Source organism: Ursus arctos, unplaced genomic scaffold, assembly GCF_023065955.2.
Source record: "Ursus arctos isolate Adak ecotype North America unplaced genomic scaffold, UrsArc2.0 scaffold_27, whole genome shotgun sequence".
Taxonomy (NCBI): domain Eukaryota; kingdom Metazoa; phylum Chordata; class Mammalia; order Carnivora; family Ursidae; genus Ursus; species Ursus arctos.
This window is the reverse complement of record NW_026622952.1, coordinates 34,587,773-34,611,357: the sequence shown is the minus strand read 5'-3', so window position 1 is coordinate 34,611,357 and position 23,585 is coordinate 34,587,773. Positions and strand designations below refer to the sequence as shown.

The 23,585-nt window shown below is 40.1% G+C and overlaps 1 protein-coding gene across 3 annotated transcripts in view; it reads right to left on the bottom strand.

Annotated features, from left to right (window-relative positions):
* Positions 1-23,585, bottom strand: part of WWC2 (WW and C2 domain containing 2) — a 201,601-nt gene that overhangs the window by 135,907 nt on the left and 42,109 nt on the right. Inside the window, exon 1 of one of the 3 annotated variants that reach the window (XM_057303535.1) lies at positions 2,633-6,040. The exons of the other annotated variants lie outside the window; for them this stretch is intronic. The gene's annotated coding sequence lies outside the window, so the exon portion shown is untranslated. Of the gene's footprint in view, positions 1-2,632; positions 6,041-23,585 lie in introns of those variants that run through there. 3 annotated transcript variants of the gene reach the window in all.

Here is a 23,585-nt window from a genome sequence, read left to right as displayed (position 1 = left end):
AATGTTTTCAAATCTTCAGATCCTTCCAATTTCACTTCTAACATGATTGCTTTTCATTTCTTTGCTGCATTTTCATTTTTGTTGGCCAGGTCCCCTTTTCAATTATTCATCCTTGTACAATGCTGTGTGGGTTTATCACTGAGCGACAAAGAGGCAATACAACTACACGCTTTGCTGTCTGTGAACAGAGTAACAGACACACAGCGACTTGCCATTGAGAGCTGAAAAGGCACTGTGCTTTGTCACTGATCATGGTGCATGGCTGTTATTTATACCACAATCTGTGGACTGAGCAAAGTCTGTACTGTATGCAGGCCCAGCCAACGTACTGGGGTGCAGTACGTGACAGGTGAAGCATGATAACTTATGTATGTGCACATCAGAATCATGCAGAGTGAAGATTGCCTCATTTCATCCCAATCCCTGCGTAACAATTACTTAGCCCAATGAGGCTAAAGATTTAAAAATGTGACTGAAACAATGAAACTTAGGGAAAGTAAAAAGAACCCTAAGCTTTGACCAAACAGGTCATAGAAGTCATATGGAAACAGAAGAGAAGAAAGGGTTATAATAAAATTTCACTATGAAGTACATTAATTGACTTATTGTGATTGAAGTATTTTAGAAAAAGGGAAAAAGGAATTCTGCACGGAAGGACCTGAGCGGCAGTGATGGAGGGGAAGCTGTGTAATGCCAAATCTCCCGACAATCCTCCAAAATACAAAAAGATAATTGTAGGGGCGCCTGGGTGGCACAGCGGTTGAGCGTCTGCCTTTGGCTCAAGGCGTGATCCCGGCGTTATGGGATCGGGCCCCACATCAGGCCCCACATCAGGCTCCTCTGCTATGAGCCTGCTTCTTCCTCTCCCACTCCCCCGGCTTGTGTTCCCTCTCTCGCTGGCTGTCTCTATATCTGTCAAATAAATAAATAAAATCTTAAAAAAAAAAAAAAAAAAGAAAGAAAAGGACATTAGGACAGAGACACACAGAGGGAAGACCGTGAGACAAGTGTCAGAAGAAACCAACCCCGCTGACCTTGCTTCCTCCTCTCTGACTTCCGGCCTCCCAAAGTGTGAGAAGATACATTTCTGTTGTTCAAGTCATCCAGCCTGTGGTACTTCGTTACGTCAGCCCTAGCAAACAAACGAGGCCCCCAAACCCATTTTCCCCACAAGTCCTGTGGTTTTTATTGTGCGATCTGGCACAGCATGATGATTTTTTAGGAATGCCTACGTTGCATTATAGCAGAACTGACTGTATCCCTCTGTCCCTGCTGTAAGCGGTCACAGGAACAAGGAGATTCCAGAAAGAACAGGGTGGAAGAAAGAAGGGAGTGGTGGCTGTGGCCTTCAAGACTGATCTAAGGTCACTGCCTCTGAGAGAAAGTCCACCCTAAACTGAGGGGTTAGAGAGACAACTACAAGAAAGAGGCGAACTTAAAAGTACATCCCAGACACCAGGAGGCAGTCTTGCAAAGGCAACTATTTGGGGGAAAATAAAGTAAAAAGGAGAGTTACGCTTAGGAAGTGCATGGTAACGTTTTAAAAAAGGGAGAGAGGGGAATTTAGAAACCTGCAAGAGAAAATAACTTATCCACCACTGGGGGACACATAAATCCTCCCTGTCTCCCTCCAGCCATCCAGTGAAGCAGCCACACCCGAGGACACTGTCAGAACCCTGACAGAGTCCCCCTCACACGAGGGCCCGAAGTTAACCTCACCGGCAACAGGGAGAGACAGCACACATACCCTCGGACACGATGCACTGGAGAAGGACACAAGGTCACTTCTGGAATATTTGTAGCAAAAATGCATAATCTGATTCTGATCACAATTAAATATGGGACAAACACAAATTGAGGGACATTCGTTATAGCAAATGATCTGTACTCTTCAAAAATGTTAAATTCAGGAAAGACAAATACTGAGAAACTATTCCAGATTAAGGAAGAATAAAGAGACATTACAATTAAATAAAACAGGTGAGCCTGAATTGTAAGAGTGGACTGGGGGGTTGGGGTGGGGGGGTGTCCTATAAAGGACAGTAAGTGGGGGCAATTCAGCACAATTTGAATAAAGTACATGAAATAGATCATTGTGCTGTGACTATGTAAGAGAATGCCCTTCTCTAGGAAATGCAGACTGAAGTGTTGAGGGCTGAAGGGTATCATGTCTGCAACTTAGTCTCAAATGCTTCAGAGCAATAATTAGTGAGGCAGGGAGGAAAAGGGGAGGAGAGAGGGAACGATGAAACGAACATGGTGAAATGTTAACATTTGAGGAATCTCAGTGAAGGGTGCACCGGAATTCTCTGTACTCTTTTTGCAACTGTTCAGGGAGTATGAAATGACTTCAAAATAAGAAGTTAGAGAAAAAGATAAATTTTGCCCAGCCTTCCAATGTGTACTTTCTGGCCAAGTCCTTAATTCATCCACTGGGAACAAAAAGCCCATGGCAGTGTAGACAGGAGTATAATTAAAGAACAAAGAACAAAAGAGAATTGGAAATTCACAAATAACACTAGCACATCCTCTTAAAATCTGAATTCAGAAATCAAAAAAATAAAATAAACAACCTTTTAAAGTAATCAGGCTCTACACTACAGGTTGGAAAGTTCTGATTTAAATCACCAACCTTGCCAGGTGGCACAGGAGTAAATTACTTCAGCCTCTCCTTGGGGGTTCTTATGACGACGACTGTAGGTAGATTCTGTGCAGCAGGCACTCATATGGAGAAGAACAAAGCAAAAAGTTTCTATTCTATGACATATTTCTAAAGTACATGTTATTACTTGCAAGTGCGTATGATGCAACAGACTGCCGACGGAAGAAAGCACAATGGCGTAACTCTTACGTAACTCCACTCCAATACCAGCACGAGACCCAGGCACCCGTATCAGCCCTCGCTCACTCTAACATTATCTCCACTAGTCTCCCTCCTGCCAATCACTCTCCCTTTCAATCTCTCTAGCTACCTCGTCCAGATTTCACATTCTAAAATACACCTTCCATGCCGCCACTCTTTGATCAAAACACTTCAAAAGACATTTATAAATAACCAGGTTCAAATATCTTACCCCAAATACCCAGAGTCTCCTACTCTCTAGTCTTCAGCTTCTTCTCCAGCCTTGTTCTCCAATCTCCTTTCACCCAAGACAAGCCCCCCTGTCTATGCTGACCCCCTAACACTTGCCTGGACGATCCTCAAAGCCCATCTGGGGGCCCACCACCTCCATGAAGGAAGGGAGAAAGTTCTGATTTTTTTAATTACCAGTTATCTAATTCCTGCCCATCAGTCCCCCTTCTTTCAGTCTTTAATCGCTCCAGCTTTGCAAGTAACTTTGGCACGTGCTGATTCTATAATACGATGGCGCTACAGCAGCTGTGAGAACACAGAGGTATCGAAGGGATGTCAGTTCTCAAAGAAGCATAAAAACCAAAAGTGGCCCGGGGAAGAAGTGGTGTTTACAGTCTGAGAGAAGGGGCCAGAGTGTAGGTAAGGCAGCACTGGGGGGCATGGTGTTCCCGGCACACCGCCACTGGCTGTATAACATAGCCCACCCAGGGAGGGTCTCGTGGTGAGTCAGCAGCTATTGCCATCACAGAGAGAAGGGTGAACCCCATCTAATCCAGTTCAAATGACAAAAAATTGTTTAATTCAATAAATCTAAATTAATAAAACATTGCTACATTTTTGAGAGTACAGCAGTAACAAAGGGTACATCCCTATTGAAGACGTATCCGTTTGTTACAGAAATGGAGATCCTGCTGCTGAGTCCAGAAATCCAGCACTGGGGAAAACTCAAAGGCTGTACGTGACCTCTCTCTCCTCTTCAATCAGGACAAGGGCTTCAAGAACATTTCAAGATATTCCCTAGGGGCGAGTAGACAGTGATGGATGTTAACTAGACTTCTTATGGTGATCATTTCACAATACACATAAATATTAAATACACACAAATATTGAATCATTATGTTGTATGCCTGAAACTAACATCATGATGCAGGTCAATCACATCTAAATTTTAAAGGTTAATTTTTTTAAAAAAAGAAATTCTTCAATTTATTTGTTTATTTTAAGTAGGTGACACACCCAGAGTGGAGCCCAACACAGGGCTTGAACTCACAACCCTGAGATGAAGACGTGAGCTGACATCAAGAGTTGGATGCTTAAGTGACTGAGCCACCCAGGCATCCCAAAAAAAGAAATTGTCATTGCAGTCCAGTTCCACAAAACCAAGAGCCCAGCTCAAATGAGAAAAATTTTAAATGTGTTCCCCTCTTTTATTTTCCTCTAAAATAAAAAGAGAGAAAAAGTAATTGAAAAGATGACATCTACAACCCTCCAAGCATCTCCAAGGATAAAATTCATCCTAAGCCAAGACAACTACTCCCTTTATTCCCTATAACCTGTTTCCACATGTGAAAATCATTCATTCTCTCCCCACAGTGGACTGAGCTCTTTGCCAGCAAACTGTTATTTATCACTATATCAGCAGCTCCCAGCCCAATTCACAGGCTCAATATATGCTTATAAGAATATTTAGCCAGGATGGTAGAATACAGCAAAAGTAGGTGACCATTTCAATGTAAAATGTTTCATTAAAAAAAAAAAAGAAAAAAGATATTCCCTGGGGACCAAAATCTTCAGGAATGGCATGTGAGCCAGTCTTCCCAATTCAAGGTAATCAAAGTCACAGTTAACACATGCAGGTATCTGATCACAGAATCCTACCGACAAACCTTTGAGTTAGGTCCTCCTGTAACTTCACAGAGGAAGAAACTGAGGCCCAAGAGAAGTTAAGTAACTTGCTCCAAATCACATAGCCGGGGAGGGGTAGAGCCAGAATTGGAACAGATGGATCTCCAAAACCCACACTTTCAATTGTTATGCAAATGAAAATGCAGCAAAAAGATCACATGAATGAGGACTAAAGAATTAACCACAAAGTGTAATATTTTAATTGCATACCTTATGGTCAATACTTACAATGCAGTCTAATTTAAACAGTATTAAATGATGATTTGGATTTTTAAAATTTATTATTTTGCGTTTAAAAGCTACCTTAAGTCGTCGTTAAATAGCGAGCCCATTAATCATGATTACTTGTAGGACAATAATAATTACTAAAAACTGACTTTTCAATTATAAGTTTAATCAAAATAACATTAATATAGGATGGATATTTTCCTTTAATAACAACAATCATTTTTAAGTAGGCACACAGTTTAAATGTTTAATTATTTTAGTTATAAATGGAATTATAGTGTCTCTTAACACCAAAAGGAAATAAACACACACAAATAGAACATTTTAGCTGGGCTACCAGGAAAAAGTATCTGGTATACTCAGTCTTCATATTCCTTTTCCTGAGAGGTGGTGAAGCACAGAGGGCTCCGTCCAGGCCTTGAGGCAGGGCTTGGATCCCAGCCAGTCCATTCTCCACCCCTGTGACCTCAGGCAAGGTACTTAACCTCTCTGAGCTTTGCAAATAACACCAAAAGTCTAAAGTTATTTTGAAGATAAAAAATATATAATATACACAAAACAGCAGACCTAAAGGAAATAAATGTTAAATTCTTTTCTTTCTTAGAAGAGAAACAAAAAGGGATAACTTTGATCTCCGTGTATCAGTAAGTCCAAACTACATTGATACTTTCCAGAGTCCAAGAGAGAAACAATGTTTCTCCATCCCCACTGTCATTTGTGGAACTTTGAGGAAAGTAACTGCATTAATATATCCCAATTCTAGATTCCAGTTTATATGGATGGCTTATATACAAATATTTACTTTAAGATTTAATTTTTGAGATTATTGTTTTAAAAATCTTTTTTTTTTTAATTGACAACTTTGGCCTCCGTGATGACTTTAAACTCCGTAAGACGGAGCTCTCTTCACCTAACCCACTAAAGCAAGAGATAGGACCAGATGATATTTAATGGTTTCATACAGCAAAATAAGGCTTTAGTTCTGCCAACAAACAGGAATAGATTAAAAAAAAAAAAAAAAAAAAGGAAAAGAAAAAGAAAAAGAAAAAAAAAAAAAAACCTGCATGGTGACTTAAATGAAAAGACAACATCCAGTCTTCCGAAAAAAGGATCCATCAGTAACAACAGGGTAACAACTAACAACTTGTAGGCCAGGGCCACTGGCTCTTTGTCCAAAGCAAGAACCAAGACATGTGTCTATCAAATGGCTCTCACCAGACGGCCGGGAAAATCCTCTAGCAAATAATAGCTCTTAGCACTCCAGAAGCCTGCCATGATCTCTGTACTACTACATAACCAAGGAGCAGGGGAAGGGAAATTTTTCTTTATAGAAATAGTCCAGCTAACAAATAAACTAGAAGGACTGAATGAGATCATCATTTTTAAAAACCCAATTCACAGATCTAGACACTGAGCATCAATGGCTCAAATACTGAGCCCTTTCTCAATCTCACTGAGAAACATCTCAAATGTCGTGTGCTTTCCAAACCAAAATATCTATGTATTTATATGGGGGGAGCATACATACACACACACACACTCATATACACACACACATATATATCCTGAATTTGAATAAATCTCTATCAATTTACAAGAAATATGGAATTGTACAATGAGGATGCTATCAGAAAAAAAAGGATGAAGAGAAAAGCTGTGGATTAAAAAGGGCATTTTTTCAAAAAAGCATCAGTCCATGTGTGTTTATAGCTTCATCACGATAACTGGTTTTTGGGAAAGGGCTATAGAAGGTTTCTGGGGTGGCTGGCAAAGTTCTAGTGTCCTGGGTGGTGTCAGAAGGGTTCTCTCTACAACAATTCATTAAGATACGTTTGTTTTATGTGGTGTGTGTATTTTTTTAACAATAAAAATGTTTAAAAATAGAAGAGTGAGATTTTTTTTTTTTTTTAAGATTTCATTTATTTGCTTGAGAGAGAGCACAAGCAGGAGGAGGGGCAGAGGGAGGAGAAGCAGGCTCCCTGCTGAGCAGGGAGCCCAACGTGGGGCTCAATCCCAGGACCCCACAATCATGACATGAGGCAGATGCTTAATCAACTGAGCCACCCAGGTGCCCTGAGGAGTGAGATTCTAAAGGTAATTTCGGATTAGCCGTGAGGCAGACTAAGCGTGTGCCGAGGTGCACAGAACATCAGTAACATAGTCCTTTCCTCCGGCCTCTATCCCAAATGAATCCTCGGGGTAGGCTGGTTTGTTTGTCTTGTTAAATATTCTTCAGTAGAACTTTATGTTAAAACAACAACAGCAACACACTGTTTGGCCCAGACAAGTAGTTTTACCCGACGGGGGAGATGTGCACCCTTAAAGCGCCGTGGGACAGCCACAGTCTCACACACTCCATGTATCTTTTGTACTCCGCGAGGTAAACCGGAGTTTAAGGGCGGTTTTAGTAAGATCAACTAACTGCAGAGCTATAATTTCACAGAGTTCTAAAATTTCTTATAACCTACTTTTATTTTTTTGAACTACTCAAAACAAAAGGATTATTCAGTACAACCGTTCTAAGTATTCATTTTACAAAGGCTGTTCCCATTCATATTGAACAATGAAACAGAATGAGATTCATTAGCATGTGCAAATACATATTTCACCACTGAAAAAGTATGTTTCACCCTATTGTTCTTATACTTGCCTTGATATGCTTTTATGTTCCTCTTTACAAAGTTTCAGAAAACAGAACTTAAAAAGAAATAATTTGGACTCTTTAACATCACCCCAAATCTCTCAGAGTAAGATTTAACTGAAATCCTAAGTAAAGCATGCCAGAAATTTCTGTACCATTTTCAGCTTGACCCTAAACTTTTAAAATTTCATTATTTTTAAATATCATCCTTTTACAACGTGTTTAAGCAAAAAGTTGAGCGGGTTTTACCAATTACAAATCTCTGAAATTCACTTGGTGCCTGCCATATTTTAGGTCTTGTGAATGGAGAATCTGTAACATCAGAGTAACTGAGTGTTCCTTATCACAGATGTGAAGGCTCCCTCCACGGCCCCAAATTCTATCCTGTTGTGCAGTTACTTACAAGGTAAATAGTATGAGTTACAATAGGCTTTGGCATTAACTCAGAAAACCAGTCATAACACGGACTAGCTGTGCGGCTCTGGGCAAATTACTTGGTCTCTCTGAGCCTCCACGGCCTCACAGAAAATAGAGATTATACAACTTCATGTTTGTGAAAATTAAGTGATGCTATATGTATATCTAAGCATCTGGGACAGAATAAGAACTCAGAAGTTCCTTTGTCTTTCTCTTCTCTTCAGAAACACTGAGACTGGAGGGATAAGAAAAGCTTGCCTATGGTACCCGGTAGATGGAGAAGAGTGGTTCTTCCAGTGTGGTCCAAGGACCAGCAGCACTGATATTAACAGGGAGCCTGCTGGAAATGCAAATTAACGGTGTGAGCCCCAGATCACCTTAACAAATCAGAATCTCTGGGACAAGCCCAGGAAGCTATGTTTTAATAGGCTTTCCAGGTGTTTCTTAAGAATGTTAAGTTTGAGAACTACAGATCTAGAAATAGGACGTGTTACACGCAGCATCCTCTTGTGATTCCTTATCCCGTTTTCTGACCTTGCTCACCTCTCCTTCCCTGTTTGTCGCTCCAGCTCCTTCCACTGCCCAGCTGTGTAGATTCAACATTTGGCTTTACTGGCTCACTTCCCAGACCACAGCTGGTTGCTACCCGTCCCGGCAGTCCTCTCCGGCTGACAACGTACTAACTGTCACATCACCACCCCCAGCACCACCCTGCTACAAGACAGACACCTAGAAGGTCCTGGTATCCACGCAGGCTGTACGATGCCCTCCTGGGCAGGCTGGCCGATGCACACTCAGATGCAAAGTGAGCCTTCCCCATTCTGTCCCAGAGAGAGCATCATTCCGCCAAATCCATGGTACCCGGGGCATGGAAGAACGCCCGAGGGCTCTGGATTTCCTGTATCTCACTTTTAAGGCTTTTCTTGGAATTGCCAAGTCAACTGAAGGAGGTTTGACAAAACTCGCCGCTCTGTTTACCATACCTGAGTCCACACCGCGTGTCCCTGCCCCAGCTACAAAAGTGGGCAGATTGCCAGCGCACTGGAGGCAGCTCATTACACCTGATATCTTTACAACCAGTCTGTCTCAAACCAAGACAACGGAAGTAAGAGTCCTGCAAGGAAATATGGTGGACATTTGACGGAGGTGTTCAAACTAGTGGTTACTGGCCTGGACTGAGAGCATTTAGCCAGTTAGGGAAGACACTCCATCATCTATGATTTCCAGGTCCTTGTAATCCATATCCTGCTTCCTCTTGTTCTCTGCAATGGTGTCCTCTCCAAGTCCAGTTCTACCAAAACCCCACGCTGACAATTAGAATGGAATTATGGCCCAATTTGTTACGGGTACAAGAGACCAGCCCTCTACCAGCATACACTCACCAGTTTCATCAGAACCCACTCTGTGCGAGACCCCAGATAGAGGGGGAACAGAAAGAAGATAGAGACCATCATCCTGCCAGTGAGTCGTTTCAAGGGCCTCTAAAAGATAAGCCACTTCAACTTCTGCCTTGGCCCAGTCTGGAGTAGCCACGAGCCACAGCAGATACCAAGACCTTCCTGCAATCAATGAAATACCCAACTCTAAGGAGTTTAACCCTATGTGTATCATAAAATCCTCAAACCAAAACTTCAAAACCTGAGGAACTCTGTGTATCCCTAACAGTGAAGTCAGAGATATGCACTCAACAGTGATAAGAGATGAAGGCGGGCATGACAATCCGAGGCCACACACACACACACACACACGAATTGGTGGCAGTTTACTGCCTTAAACAAATTTGAGGTTATATTTTTAATTAAGTTCAGATCATAAAATTCTTTTTCCACACCATTTGTTCCAGAAATAATCTACAGTCTCACTACTGCCATGTGCTTGTATCTCCCTGCATTATGTCCAGCACTGAGTGTAATGATGTCTTTAAGCGTTTATCAATTTCAAGAGGGGAAAATTGGTTTTATTCCTCATTTATTTTTGATTGCTAAAAGAGTTACACATTTTTTCACTTTTTAAAAAAGTGGACACATGCATTTCTTCCTTTTAGAGATCATTTCTTTAAGCAAACTGCTACAGGGCAAGTTTGATAAACGTACTTTTTACTTGTTCTGTTCACGCTGTTAAAAACTATATAGGATGGGGAGAGAACACAGCAAAACTCACAATATCCTGATATCCCATCTTAAATAAGCATTATGTCAAAACAAAAATATCAAAAAGCAGTTCTATAGCTTAGAGCAGGATAAATTTAGGGGTGGAAAAAAGAACACCAACCGATTGGAAACCTTATTTTTACCCAGACCTAGAAAACTTGTCCAAGGCCATTCAGCTCAGACCAGTGGACAAGACTGCATTTCCTTCAGCCCTTCAGTCTAACACTCTTACTAACACATCACTATCTCAGCTCAAATCCCTGAAGGAGATGGAATCTTTGCAGTACTGGGTAAATGGCTGTCACTGCCACTGTGACTCTGTTTAGGAAACATACTTCTACACAAGAAAGACCACTCACTGAGTAGGAGAAAGCCCATTGTTCATCACAGTGCACTTCTGTTTCTTCAGCTGCTTAGCACCCCATGCCCCCTTCCACGTGGCTATGTTGCAAACACTATGCCCAATCCACTCCTGAGGAAGCACGTGACCAGGGCAGGCCAACCATATTCAGTTGCCTTTGGTGATTACTATATATATTATAATTTCAATAATATAAAATATGAATACAAATAAATACTAATTAGAAGATAATATGCAAACACTATTTTTAAAAACTGGTTATATGGATAATTATTTTTTACTGATTTTTAAAAATTTAGTTAAATTCAATTAATTAACATATAGTGTATTATTAGTTTCAGAGGTAGAGGTCAAAGATTCATTAGTTTTATATAACACCCGGTGCTCATTACATCACTTGTCCTCCTTAATGACCATCACCCAGTTACCCCATCCTCTTAGACCCCTCCCCTCCAGCAACTCTCAGTTTGTTTCCTATGATTAAGAGTCTCTCTCTCTCTCTTTTAAGATTTTATTTATTTGTCAGAGAGAGAGAGAGAGAATGGGAGAGCATAAGCAGGGGGTGTGACAGGCAGAGGGAGAAGCAGTGTGCAAGGAGCCTGATTCGGGACTCAGTCCCAGGACCCTGGGATCATGATCTGAGCTGAGGGCAGACATTTAACCGACTGAGCCACCCAGGCATCCCCGATTAAGAGTCTTTTATGGTTTGTCTCCCTCTCTGATTTTGTCTTGTTTTATTTTTCCCTCCTTTCCCCTATGCTCCTCTGCTTTGTTTCTTAAATTCCACATATGAATGAAATCATATGAATGAAATCACACGATAACTGTCTTTCTCTGATTGACTTATTTTGCTTAGCATAACATCCTCCAGTTCCATCCATGCTGTTGCAAATGGAAAGATTTCATTTTTTGACGGCTGAGTAATATTCCATTGGATATATATACCACATCTTCTTTACCTGGATAATCATTTTTAAATTCTTCTTTAATATTGCTGATCCATCATATTTTCAACAACAATGAAAGAAAAATATTTGCCCGGGGCGCCTGGGTGGTGCAGTCGTTAAGTGTCTGCCTTCAGCTCAGGGCGTGATCCCGGTGTTCTGGGATCGAGCCCCACATCGGGCTTCTCCGCTAGGAGCCTGCTTCTTCCTCTCCCACTCCTCTCCCACTCCCCCTGCTTGTGTTCCCTCTCTTGCTGGCTGTCTCTCTCTGTCAAATAAATAAATAAAATCTTAAAAAAAAAAAAAAAGAAAAAGAAAAATATTTGCCAGGTTTACTTTCAAAAAAGCTTAAAAATAAATATTGCCTGGGGGTGCCTGGATGACTCGATTGAGCCTCCGATTCTTGGTTTTGGCTCAGCTCACGATCTCAGAGTCGTGTGATTGCCCGAAGTAGGGTTCTTGAGTTCTCTCTCCTTCTCTCTCTGCTCCTCCCCACCATGCTTGCTCTCTCTATATACATATCAAATAAATCTTAAAAAAATAAAGATAAATAAATATTGCCTGGAATTTATTTATTTAAAAGTCATTTATATTCACGGACTATGAGGCAAAGGAGATCCTAAACGTTTTATTAACAACATACATTTAATCCCTGAAACAAGGCTATGAGGGAACAGGCAGAGAAACCTGCCACTGAGTGAGTTAATAACCCACAGCTCCAGGATTAGAACCGTACTCAACTACCACCAGGGCTCTACTTCTCGACTATGGGGCTAAATTCATTAAAACTTCTCTCCAGTGATGGAGTCCAAATTCTAAAGAAGCACAAAAAATTCTATGAGATAACTATCCTGTCTACGGCTATACTTCCTTGGGTTGGGACTTTTCTGTCTGATTTCATCAGCTAAATAAACTAAATCTAACCAGTACTTAGATATACAAGAAAAGTACAGTGGCTTTAAGAATGCCCCAGATGTTAGTGAGGTGACACTTTTTCCAATTCAAAAATAATAATGTTTGTTTGTAATTATCTTCTAATTACAACGCAATATGTATATACAATGAATAGCATTTCATGTACAATAAACATCATTAAACAAATCTTGTCCTGTTATAAACAGTATGAAAACAACTGAAACCAGAATTATCTCTTATTAATAAGACATATCATGAATGAGTAATGACATCTGGGATCATACGCTTTCTCTCTACAAAAATTTCAATTAGTCCTGGCAGCCATGGGCTTAATTATTACTTTCAAATATTAATTTTAACCTTCAAAGAATGATTTAGCAATGCTCTAAAATTATGAAATTACTGCCAGGCACTTTTCTTTGCCCAAGTACATTTCAGTACTAATCTCCAAATAAAATCCTCCCTAAATTCATAAATTTTTTCCAATTTGCAATTGAAATGCAAAAATAGGAGACTAAATTAAAAACAGAAGTTACACAGGAAATAATTATTACTCTTTCAAGTCAAAATGGTCACATTTCCTCAGACTGGTACTCACATTATTATCTCTGCAACCACTTCAACACACACGCACATCAGAGGAAAAGGTCCCTGATTCAGACTAATGAAATATGTAAAACCTAAAGGAATAAATGAATTGACCAACTATTTAAAAGAAACTTAACTTTGTTACTTTCAAATATTATGTAACTCAAACTAGGGAAACAAATTATTCAGAATTTCTGATGATGTGCCCATCAACCATTCCCATTTACACAGCTTCTGAAATACAAGTGCCTCGAGAAGACACTTGAGAACAGTTTATTAGAATTCCCTTCTTTATGTCTCTGCATCCGATATCTTAATTTCATAATCACTAGTAGTTCGGCCTTCCTGTTAAGAAAGAGCTCATGCTGGGGGCGCCTGGGTGGCTCAGACATTAAGCGTCTGCCTTCCACCCAGGGCATGATCCCAGGGTCCTGGGATGGAGCCCCGCATCGGGCTCCTCCCGCTGGGAGCCTGCTTCTTCCTCTCCCACTCCCCCTGCTTGTGTTCCCTCTTGCTGGCTGCCTCTCTCTCTGTCAAATAAATAAAATAAAATAAAATAAAATAAAATAAAATAAAATAAAAAGAAAGAAAGAAAGAGTTCATGCTGGGGTGCCTGGGTGGCTCAGTGCATTAGGCGTCGGGTTCTTGGTTTCGGCTCAGGTCACAATCTCAGGGTCTTGGGATCAAGCCCCACGTCAGACTCTGTGCTCAGTGAAGGGGGGGATCTGCTTCAGGATTCTCACTCTTTGCCCTTCCCCCTGCTCACTCTCACTCTCTAAAATAAATAAATAAATCTTTAAAAAAAAAAAAAGTTCATGCTAAGAACATCCACCCCATTCAAAATCGTGACTTAACTCAAAATACATACCATTTATTAAAAACTTTCAATATATTTCATTTAGTATTCTAGAAATAGAACATAATTCTTGCCTAAAAATGGTTTTATATTATTAAAAGTATATACAACTAGAAGAATGATAATCAGAATCCACTATTTTAGAGCTGGTTCCCAATTATCCAAAGAAGTTCATGTACACTTAACAGAGTTAGCAAATGAGTTTCAGCTCTAGGGCAACTCTAATTAATTAGTAATGACTTCCTGGAGCGTGGTGTTGAGGACTCTGAGCAGCAGAGAGCCAGGACCAGGATGCAGGGGAAGGGTCTAGCCGCACCCGGGCCATGCCGGAGTCACCTACACCCACTTTCAATCAACAGTCAATGGCGGCCAAGTTAATTTTAATATTAATCCAATAAGACATAATTCCAAAAGAACATGTGACTGTCAAAGTGAGTGTCACATTATGAATTCCAAAATCAAATAAAAGTGATTTGGGGAAAAGGTTTGTTGCTACACCTTCTACCTGGTGATTCAATTCTGGTAGTGACGGGATGTGCTTCCCTGTTCGTTCGTGACAGCAGATTGGACTTTGTAATGCTTTGCTTTATATTGCTCATTCTGGAAAAAAAAAAACCTGCATTTTCTTGGTTTCTACTTTATATATAATTTATGGAAGGAAGTTGAACATTCTTGTGTTTTGCTTTACAGGATACTGAACAGTAAAACCACCCAGCCCACACCCTAATACCCTGGGGTAACATTAGCCTCCTGCTGAACCTGAGCCAGAATATACACCACATGGCTCTACTCCAGCGCCTTTCTTACTGGTGCCGGCCAGGCAATGTACCTGGGGGCAAGGGTATTCAAAGCCACAAAACAGACATGACATTTAAGACATTATTTAAATATTAAAATAAGCACAAATATATTATTTAGAACATAAAACTGGCATGAATCTTTAGAAAAAAACAAGATTACAAAAAAAATGTTCCCTTTATGGAAAGGTCAGAACACACACACACACACACACACACACTCATGCACACACACCCTTTGGGTTCAATCTTCTTTGCAGTTAAGAATACTTTGGTGGAAAACGTAGAGAAACACAGGATTACTCTATTAGTGTGCATGAACTAAGGGGTGACTCGGAAAAAGGAAGGTCTCCCGATTTTCAGAGGAGACATGGGAAACAAGCTGATCCCTGTAACAATTTAGCTTCCGACAAGAGTATATTTGGGCAAAAAAAAGTTTTGTTTATTGCAGTTAATCTGGACCATAATGACTACAGTAACAGCAATATTTAACATTTATTGAGCATTTCCAGGCAGAACCCGTGGGTATCACCCTTACACTACTTGCCAAGAATATTCTAACTAGTGGGCCTTTGTATTTTGTATTTCACCCCCTCTGTCCAAAACATTTGTCTCTGAGATCATTCCCTGGCTCACACTCCTTCTTTCCTAACACTCTTCTAAAATTTTCTCCAAGACTGCTAACCTCAGTCACCTTACCTTTCTGTATGCTTTCTTCACAGCGCACAGACATTTGCTGTTACTTCTTTGTTTTCTTCTTAAGCACGTGTCCCTCCTACTACAGTATATACTCCATAAAGTAAAGGCAGGATTTAGGGCACCTGGGTGGCTCAGTCCTTAAGCGTCTGCCTTCGGCTCAGGGCGTGATCCCGGCGTTATGGGATCGAGCCCCACATCAGGCTCCTCCGCTGGGAGCCTGCTTCTTCCTCTCCCACTCCCCCTGCTTGTGTTCCCTCTCTCGCTGGCTGTCTCTATCTCTGTCAAATAAATAAATAAAATCTTTAAAAAAATAAAGGCAGGACCTTGCTCTATTATGCTTCTCGCTATATTATCAAAGCCTAGCTACAGATCCTGGCATACAGCAGGATAATTACAGATTTGTTAAATGCATGACTACTAGACTTCATTTATTCCAAAATGTAGACTGAGACACAAAGATATCAGATTTGTACTTCTGCATAATTGCACATACCTCCCCGTACACAGAAAGACACACTCTGAGGGTCTCCACAACAGTGCCACAGCCTGCCTTATTTCAGCAAAACAACACCACCTCGCTGCCTACAGAAATGCCGGATACTCTGGAATAAGCCTGTTGCTGACGTAAATGTGAACCTAACCACTCTGGTGGTAACTTTAAAAACAAAAACAAACACAAGCCTGACACTCACTAGAAGGCAGTAGAGAACATATTTAGTCTTAGAAGATGCTGTATTTGCTCCTTGGGGGGGAATGCTACAGACTGCATTGTGTTCCCCCAAAATTCATATGTGAAAGCCCTATACCTCAGTGCGGCTATATTTGGAGAGGGGATCTTTAGGAGTTGATTAAGGTGGAATGAGGTCATCAGGATGAGGCCCTAATCTCATACAGCTTGTGGCCTTATAAGAAAGAGGAAGAAATCTCTCTCCATGCGCACTCACAGAGAAAGGCCGTGTGAGGACACCGTGAGAAGGTGGCCATCCACAGCCAGGAAGAGAGCCCTCGCCAGAAACCAAACTGGCCGTCACCTTGATCTTGGGCTCCCAGCCCCCAGACCTGTGAGAAAGTAAATGTCTGTTACTTAAGACACCTAGTCTATGACATTTTGTTACAGCAGTCCAAGCTGACTAATATGTAAAGGATGGAAATCAAATGATCTTTTAAGACTTTACTTATTAAATTTTTCAGAGAGAGACAGAGAGAGCACAAGCAGGGGGAGCGGTAGGCAGAGGGAGAGGGAAAAGCGGGCTCCCGGCTGAGCAGGGAGCCTGATGCAAAACTAGAACCCAGACCCTGGGATCATGACCTGAGCTGAAGGCACCGACTTCAGCCGGTGAGCCACCCAGGTGTCCCTCAAATGCTCTTTAACGGCCTTGAAATCCCTCAGAAACCCATTCCTCTTCCTCTGTTAAATGCTCCCCATTTGGTTCCCCGCAAACCTGTCATCCTCACAGAGGAACTCTCAGGGTTAGGATCCCCCCACTTCACTAACACAAGTGAGCAGTTCTGGAAAGGTTTCAGTGCTATCGTGATGCCTTTCTCTAAGCCTCCCTAAACCTAAAAACCCTCACAGGGTTGTTGTGAGGATGTAATTAACTTATGGTAAAGGTTTACAGCAGTATGTAGCAGAGTAAATGTTATATAATATCGGCCGCTATTACTAAAGGACAAGTTTTACTCCCAAAATAACACTTTGCAGTGGGTACAACCAGTATCCTCAGTCCATGAAACTGAGGCACAGAAAGGTCACAGCTATTAAGTAGAGGAGGCCACGACTGGAAATCAGGCAGTCTGACTCTGGGTGCTGGCTCTTAATTCAATGACTGGTCCACAATGAAAGCTAGGCTGTTGCTTTTATTGCTGAGGTCATACTATAATATTAGTAAAACAAACAAACGTGGACACAAATTAAGAAAGCAATTTATTTTTTCTTTCCAGTGCTTTTCCTATGAGGGCTCCTCATTCATTTTATCTGATAGTAAAACTATAATTCTGCTTATTAAAGAAGAATGTTTCTATATGCACACTAAAAATAGTGGTCATCTCAATATATTCTTGAAAGCACCAAAAAGTTCCAAGTTCATAGTTCATATTTATGGCCCAGTGTGAATCAGTATCTTCCCACTAATAATGAAGCAAATCAGCCTTCGTCTTTCTCTATCGGCAGCACCTGAGCACGGTCCCTCTGAAACAGGGGTCTCAAATCTTGTGTATGAAAGAATCACGGCAGTAACTGCCTGCAGGATACACAGTATTTTCAAGCTTACATGTAATGTTCAATAAAATGGTAATATAACATGCCATAAACCGAGTTTCAACAAAGTCAAAAGACTGGCACTATACATACACATTCTCTGACCCCGATTCAATTACATCAGAAATCAAAATCAGTAACAAATCTTAGTTGTTTGAAAATTCAAAATGATACTTCTCAATAGTTACGGGTAAAAGAAAAAACAGCTAAAAATTACAAAATTCATAGACAATAATAAAGAAAACCCTGCATGTAAAAATACACAAGATTCAAGTAAAGCACCATGTAGTCAGGTTTATTATCTAGCAAGTGCAATTTTTAAGGAGAAAATACCAAAATTTAGTATGTTAAACATACCTTTTAAGAAATATTAGTCAGTAAAATCAACCCAAAGGAGAAGTATGGAAATAATTGGTGTAGAAAGCAATAGGGAGCAAGTGATAAAGAGAATGAACAATGTTGGGATCAAAACTCATTTCTTTGAAATGAATATTGAAACTGACTCTAACAAAGACAGATAAAAAAAGAATGAACTACAACAGCACACACACAACAGCACAAATGAAGAGGACACAACTGTAGACGCTACACAGATGAAACACACACGCACCACGAATTTATCATGGATTACTGATGCTAACAAATTTGGACATGTGGATGAAGTGAACCAATTTCTAAAAAGCAAACTCAAAAGAACCGGATCAAAAATAAATAGAGGGGTAGCTGGCTGGCTCAGTCAGAAGAACATGTGACTCTTAATCTTAGGGTCATGAGTTTGAGTCCATATTGGGTATAGACATTACTTAAATAAACTTCAAAATTTAAAAAAAAAAAGAAAAGAAAAGAAACCCTGGATCATTTCATAAGCATTAAAGAAACTATATCAAGCAGTTAGATGCTGCACCTGTATGATTTTGTAGGTTTGTTCAACCAAGAAGTCAAGAATAAAATAAAGACAACATTACCTCAAATATTCAAGATAGAAAAAGTAAGCACATTACTCATTTTATCATGGTGCACAGCCTTAATACCTAAGTTTGACAAGAAAAGAATGAGGAAGGACAATTGTAGGTCAAGTCCACTTAAGAACACAAATATAAAACACAAAACAATAGAACATTTAATTGACATCAAGATATAACTTTTCAAATATTTTAACATCTCTGAAACCACAATACATTTTACAACCTATAAGCATCATTAGCCATTAAAAAATATATATATAACATCCCTGAAATAGGAATGCATCTTACATAAACAGCATTTTAAATTTGAAAAAAAAAAAAGTATTAGCAAACTAAACTGAATAATAATTCATAACCTTGGATTTTATCCCAGGAATGCAAGGTTGGCTTAACATTAAAATATCAACTAATGCATTTAATGAAATTTGTGCCATTCACAGAAAAAAAATCACTTGATTGTCTCAAAAAGAACAGAAAACCTTTTGATAAAATTCAACATCATTAAAAAAAAAACAACACTCTCAGCTTGCTAGGAATAGAAGGGAACTTCCTTAACCTGATAAAGGTGTCTCCAAAACACCTATTTACATTGAAAGCATTTCCTGTAGGATTTAGAGCAAAACAAAGATGCCCATTATTACTACTTCAATTCAACAGTGTATTGCAAGTCCAAGCTGGTACTGTATGGCAGGAAAAAGGGGAAAAAAGGATTAAGGATAAAGCAAGGAAGAACAAAAGTGTCATTATTTGCAATGTAATCACTGTCTTCATATAAATAATCAAGGAGACCTTCCCTACCAAATACGGAAATTTGTTCTAAAACTGTATTTAAGACAATGTGAGAATGGCAAAAGGACTGAATAAACAGCCAAAAGGAACTGAACAGCAGCACAAAACTAGACCCACACACAGACCAACACGATGTATGGAAGCTGACAGGCAAGAGGCATCACGACTCCTCGGTGGGAAAAGTGAGATGTCTGGATATATATAGTACTGTGGTGACAAGTTGACCCGTAGGGGAAAAAGTGAAACTGGCCTCATCCCACACCCCATACTCAAAAACCAAGTCCTAGGGATTTGGAGACCCAAATGCAAAAGGCAAACCTCTAATGCTTTGCAAAGATCATACAGTAGAATAATTTATGACTTCAGGATACAAGATACAGGTTTCTTGAACGAGAAACAAATGCACAATCGTGAAGAAGATGGATAGATCTGACTATATTAAGAATCACCATTCACCAGAAACTCTGTAAAGAGAGTAAAATAAGCCACAAACTAGAAGATACTTGCAACACATGTAACTCACAAGGATCTGTTTCTAAAATACATAAGGAACTCTTAAGAATCAATAAAAAAAACTCACAAACCAATAGGAAGGTGAGCAACAAAAACAAAAAACAAAACATCCAGAAATTTCTAAGGGAAACAAATGGCCTCTAAACACAAATTATGTTCCATCACAATGAGATCCCAGTTCAAACCCACCCAAATGAAAAAACTTTAGAAGTCAGACATAGTCAAGTATTGCCAAGAACGTATACAACTGGGAAACCTCATGGACTGCTAAGAGAGTATAAACCGCTTTACAAAAAAATTTTTCATTTGAAAAGTTGGCTTTACCTAGGAAAGCTGCACGTGCAACTGTACGACCCAACAAATCCACTCCTAGATCGATACTCTGGGGAAACTCCCCTTGCCCGTGTGCCTGAAGAATCATATACAAGATGCCTAGAGCGGCGCTGTTCCTAGTGGAGAGAAACTGGATACAGACCAACATGCCCACTGGCTGTATCTACACAACGTTGAGACTACAGAGCGATAATTGTACAGGAGTAACAGTCACCAACATGGATACATACACGATTTTAATTGTGTGTTGACCTTAATGTGTTCTTTTTATTATGAGCTTTTAATTGGCATAGAATAAAACTGGTATTTTGGAGAGCATGCAGTCTGTGCATTTCAACAAATGTATTGAGTAGACCACTGCCACCACCACAATCAGAATGAAGAACAATTCCATCGCAACCAAAGACCTCCCTCATCTGACCTCTTCATAGGTATGGGGTCCTCTTCCCACCCCTGCAAACCCTGGCAAACACCACTTTGCGCTCCATCGTTATGAATTTATCTTTCTGAGAGCATCACATAAATGGAATCATACAGTCCATAGTAACCTTTTGAGCCAGAAGTCTTGACTCAGTGAGATGCCTGTGGGATTCAGCCAACCTGCTGCCTTCGTTTTTACTGCTGAGCAGAGTTAACTGTGTATATGTGCCACCGTCTGTTTATTTATGCACCCACTGAAGGACCTGTGGGTTGTTCTAGGTAGGCGGCAGTGTGACCAGAGCTGCCATAAACATTCACGTATCGGGTCTGGGATGAATATAGGTTTTCACTTTCTTAGAAAACATACCGAGAACTGGGAGTGTTGGGTCCTATGTTAAGTCTGTACATAACTTCATAACAAAGTGGCCAACTTTTTTGCCAGAATAGCTGCAGCGTATCCCATTCCATCAGCAGCCGTGAGAGTCCGGGTTACTCCACACCCTCATCAGCACTTGCTGCTGTCACCATTTTCTCAGGTTAGCCTTTTTAATAGGCAGGCAGTGGTACCTCCCTGTGGTTTCGATGCATTTCCCTAGAAGCGGGTGATCCTGCACACCCTTCCCTTTGCTTATTTACCATCTGTATATCCTCTTGAGTGGCACATCTATTCAAATCTTTTGGGCATTTTTAAAAAGTTTTTATGTAAATTCCAGTTAGTTAACACACAGTGTAATATTAGTTTCAGGAGTTCAATATAGTAATTCAACACTTCCAGACAAAACCTGGAGCTCACCACAAGTGCACTCCTTAATCCCCATCACCTAGTTCACCCACCCCCCACACCCACCTCCCCAGTAACCATCAGTTCATTCTCTACAGTTAAGAGTCTGTTACTTGGTTTGCCCCTCTTTTTTTTCCCCTTTGCTCATTTTTTTGTTTCTCAAATTCCACGTATGAGTGAAATCATATGGTACTTGTCTTTCTCTGACTGACTTAATTCGCTTACCGTAATACTCTCTAGCTCCAGCCATGTCACTGCAAATGGTAAGATTTCATTCTTTTTTATGGTTGAATAATATTCCATTTTACACACACACACACCTTCTTTATCCATTCACCAGTCAATGGACTCTTAGACTCTTTCCATAATTTGGATACTGTAGATAATGCTGCTATAAACAGCAGGGTGCATGTATCCCTTCAAATTAGTGTTTTTGTATCCTTTGGGCAAACACCTAGTAGTGCAATTGCTGGATCATAGGGTAGTTCTATTTTTGACTTTGTTTTTTTAAGTAGGCTCCACAACCAGCGTGGAGCCCAGTGTAGGACTTGACCTCATGACCGTGAGATCAAGACCTGAGCTGAGGTTATTTTTAACTTTTTGGGGACCCTCCATACTTTTTCCAGAGTGGCTGCACCAGTTTGCATTCCCACCAACAATATAAGAGGGTTCCCCAGTCTCCACATTCTCACCAGCACCTGTTGTTTCTTGTTGTTGATTTTAGCCATACTGACAGATGTGAGGTGGTATCTCACTGTGGTTTTGATTTGCATTTCCTAGGTGATCAGTGATGTTGAGTATCTGTCCACGTGTCTGTTAGCCATCTGTATGTCTTCTTTGGAAAAATGTCTATTCATGTCTTCTGCCCATTTTTAGTTAGATTATTTGGTTTTGGGGTGTTAAGTTTTATTTATTTTGGGGGATGTTAAGTTTTATAAGTTCTTTATCTATTTTGGATACTAACCCTTTATCTGATACGTCATTTGCAAATATCTTCTCCCATTCCATAACTGACTTTCAGTTTTGTTAACTCTTTCCTTCGTTATTCAGAAGCTTTGTATTTTGATGAAGTCCCAATAGTTTATTTTTGCTTTTATTTCCCTTGCCTCAAGAGACATAGAAAGAAGTTGCTATGGCCAATGATGAAGAAATTACTGCCTGTGTTCCCCTCTAGGATTTTTATGGTTTCAGGTCTTAATTTAGGGCTTTCATCCATTGTGGATTTATTTTTGTGTATGGTGTAAGAAAGTGGTCCAGTTTCATTCTTTTGCATATTGCTGTCCAACTTTCCCAACACCATTTGTGAAAAGAGACTGTCTTTTTCCCATTGGCTATTCTTTCCTGCTTTGATGAAGATTAATGCACCATATAGTTGTAAGTTCATATCTGGGTTTTCTCTTCTGTTCCATTCATCTATGTGTCAATTTTTTGTGCCAGTACCATACTGTCTTGATCACTACAACTTTGTAATATAATCTGAGGTCCAGAATTGTGATGCCTCCAGCTTTGCTTTTCTATTTCAAGGTTGCACTGGCTATTTGGGGTCTTTCGTGGTTCCATATAAACTTTAGGATTGCTTGTTCTAGTTCTGTGAAAAATGCTATTGGTATTTTGATAGGTTGCTTGGAGTAGTATAGACATTTTAACAGTATTTGTTCTTCCAATCCATGACCATGGAATGTCTTTCCATTTCTTTGCGTCATTTTCAGTTTCGTTCATCAGTGTTTAATAGTTTTCAGAGTACAGGTCTTTCACCTCTGGTTAGGTTTATCACCAGGTATCTTGCTGGTTTTGGTGTAATTGTAAATGGGATTGAGTCCTTAATTTCTCTTTCTGCTGCTTCATTATTGGTAAATAGAAATGCAACAGATTTCTGTACATTGACTTTGTATCCTGAGACTTTACTGAAGTTGTTTATCAGTTACAGCAGCTTTTTGGTGGAGTCCTTAGGGTCTTCTGTATAGAGTATCACGTCACCTGCAAATAGTGAAAGTTCTACTTGTTCCTTGCCAATTTGGATGCCTTTTATTTCTTTTGTTTTGTTTCGTTTTGTTTTGGTTTGGTTTGGTTTGTTTAAGTAGGCTCCATGCAGTGTGGAGCCCAGCACGGGGCTTCAACGGACAACCCAGAGATCAAGACATGAGATGAGATCAAGAGTCAGATGCTTAACTG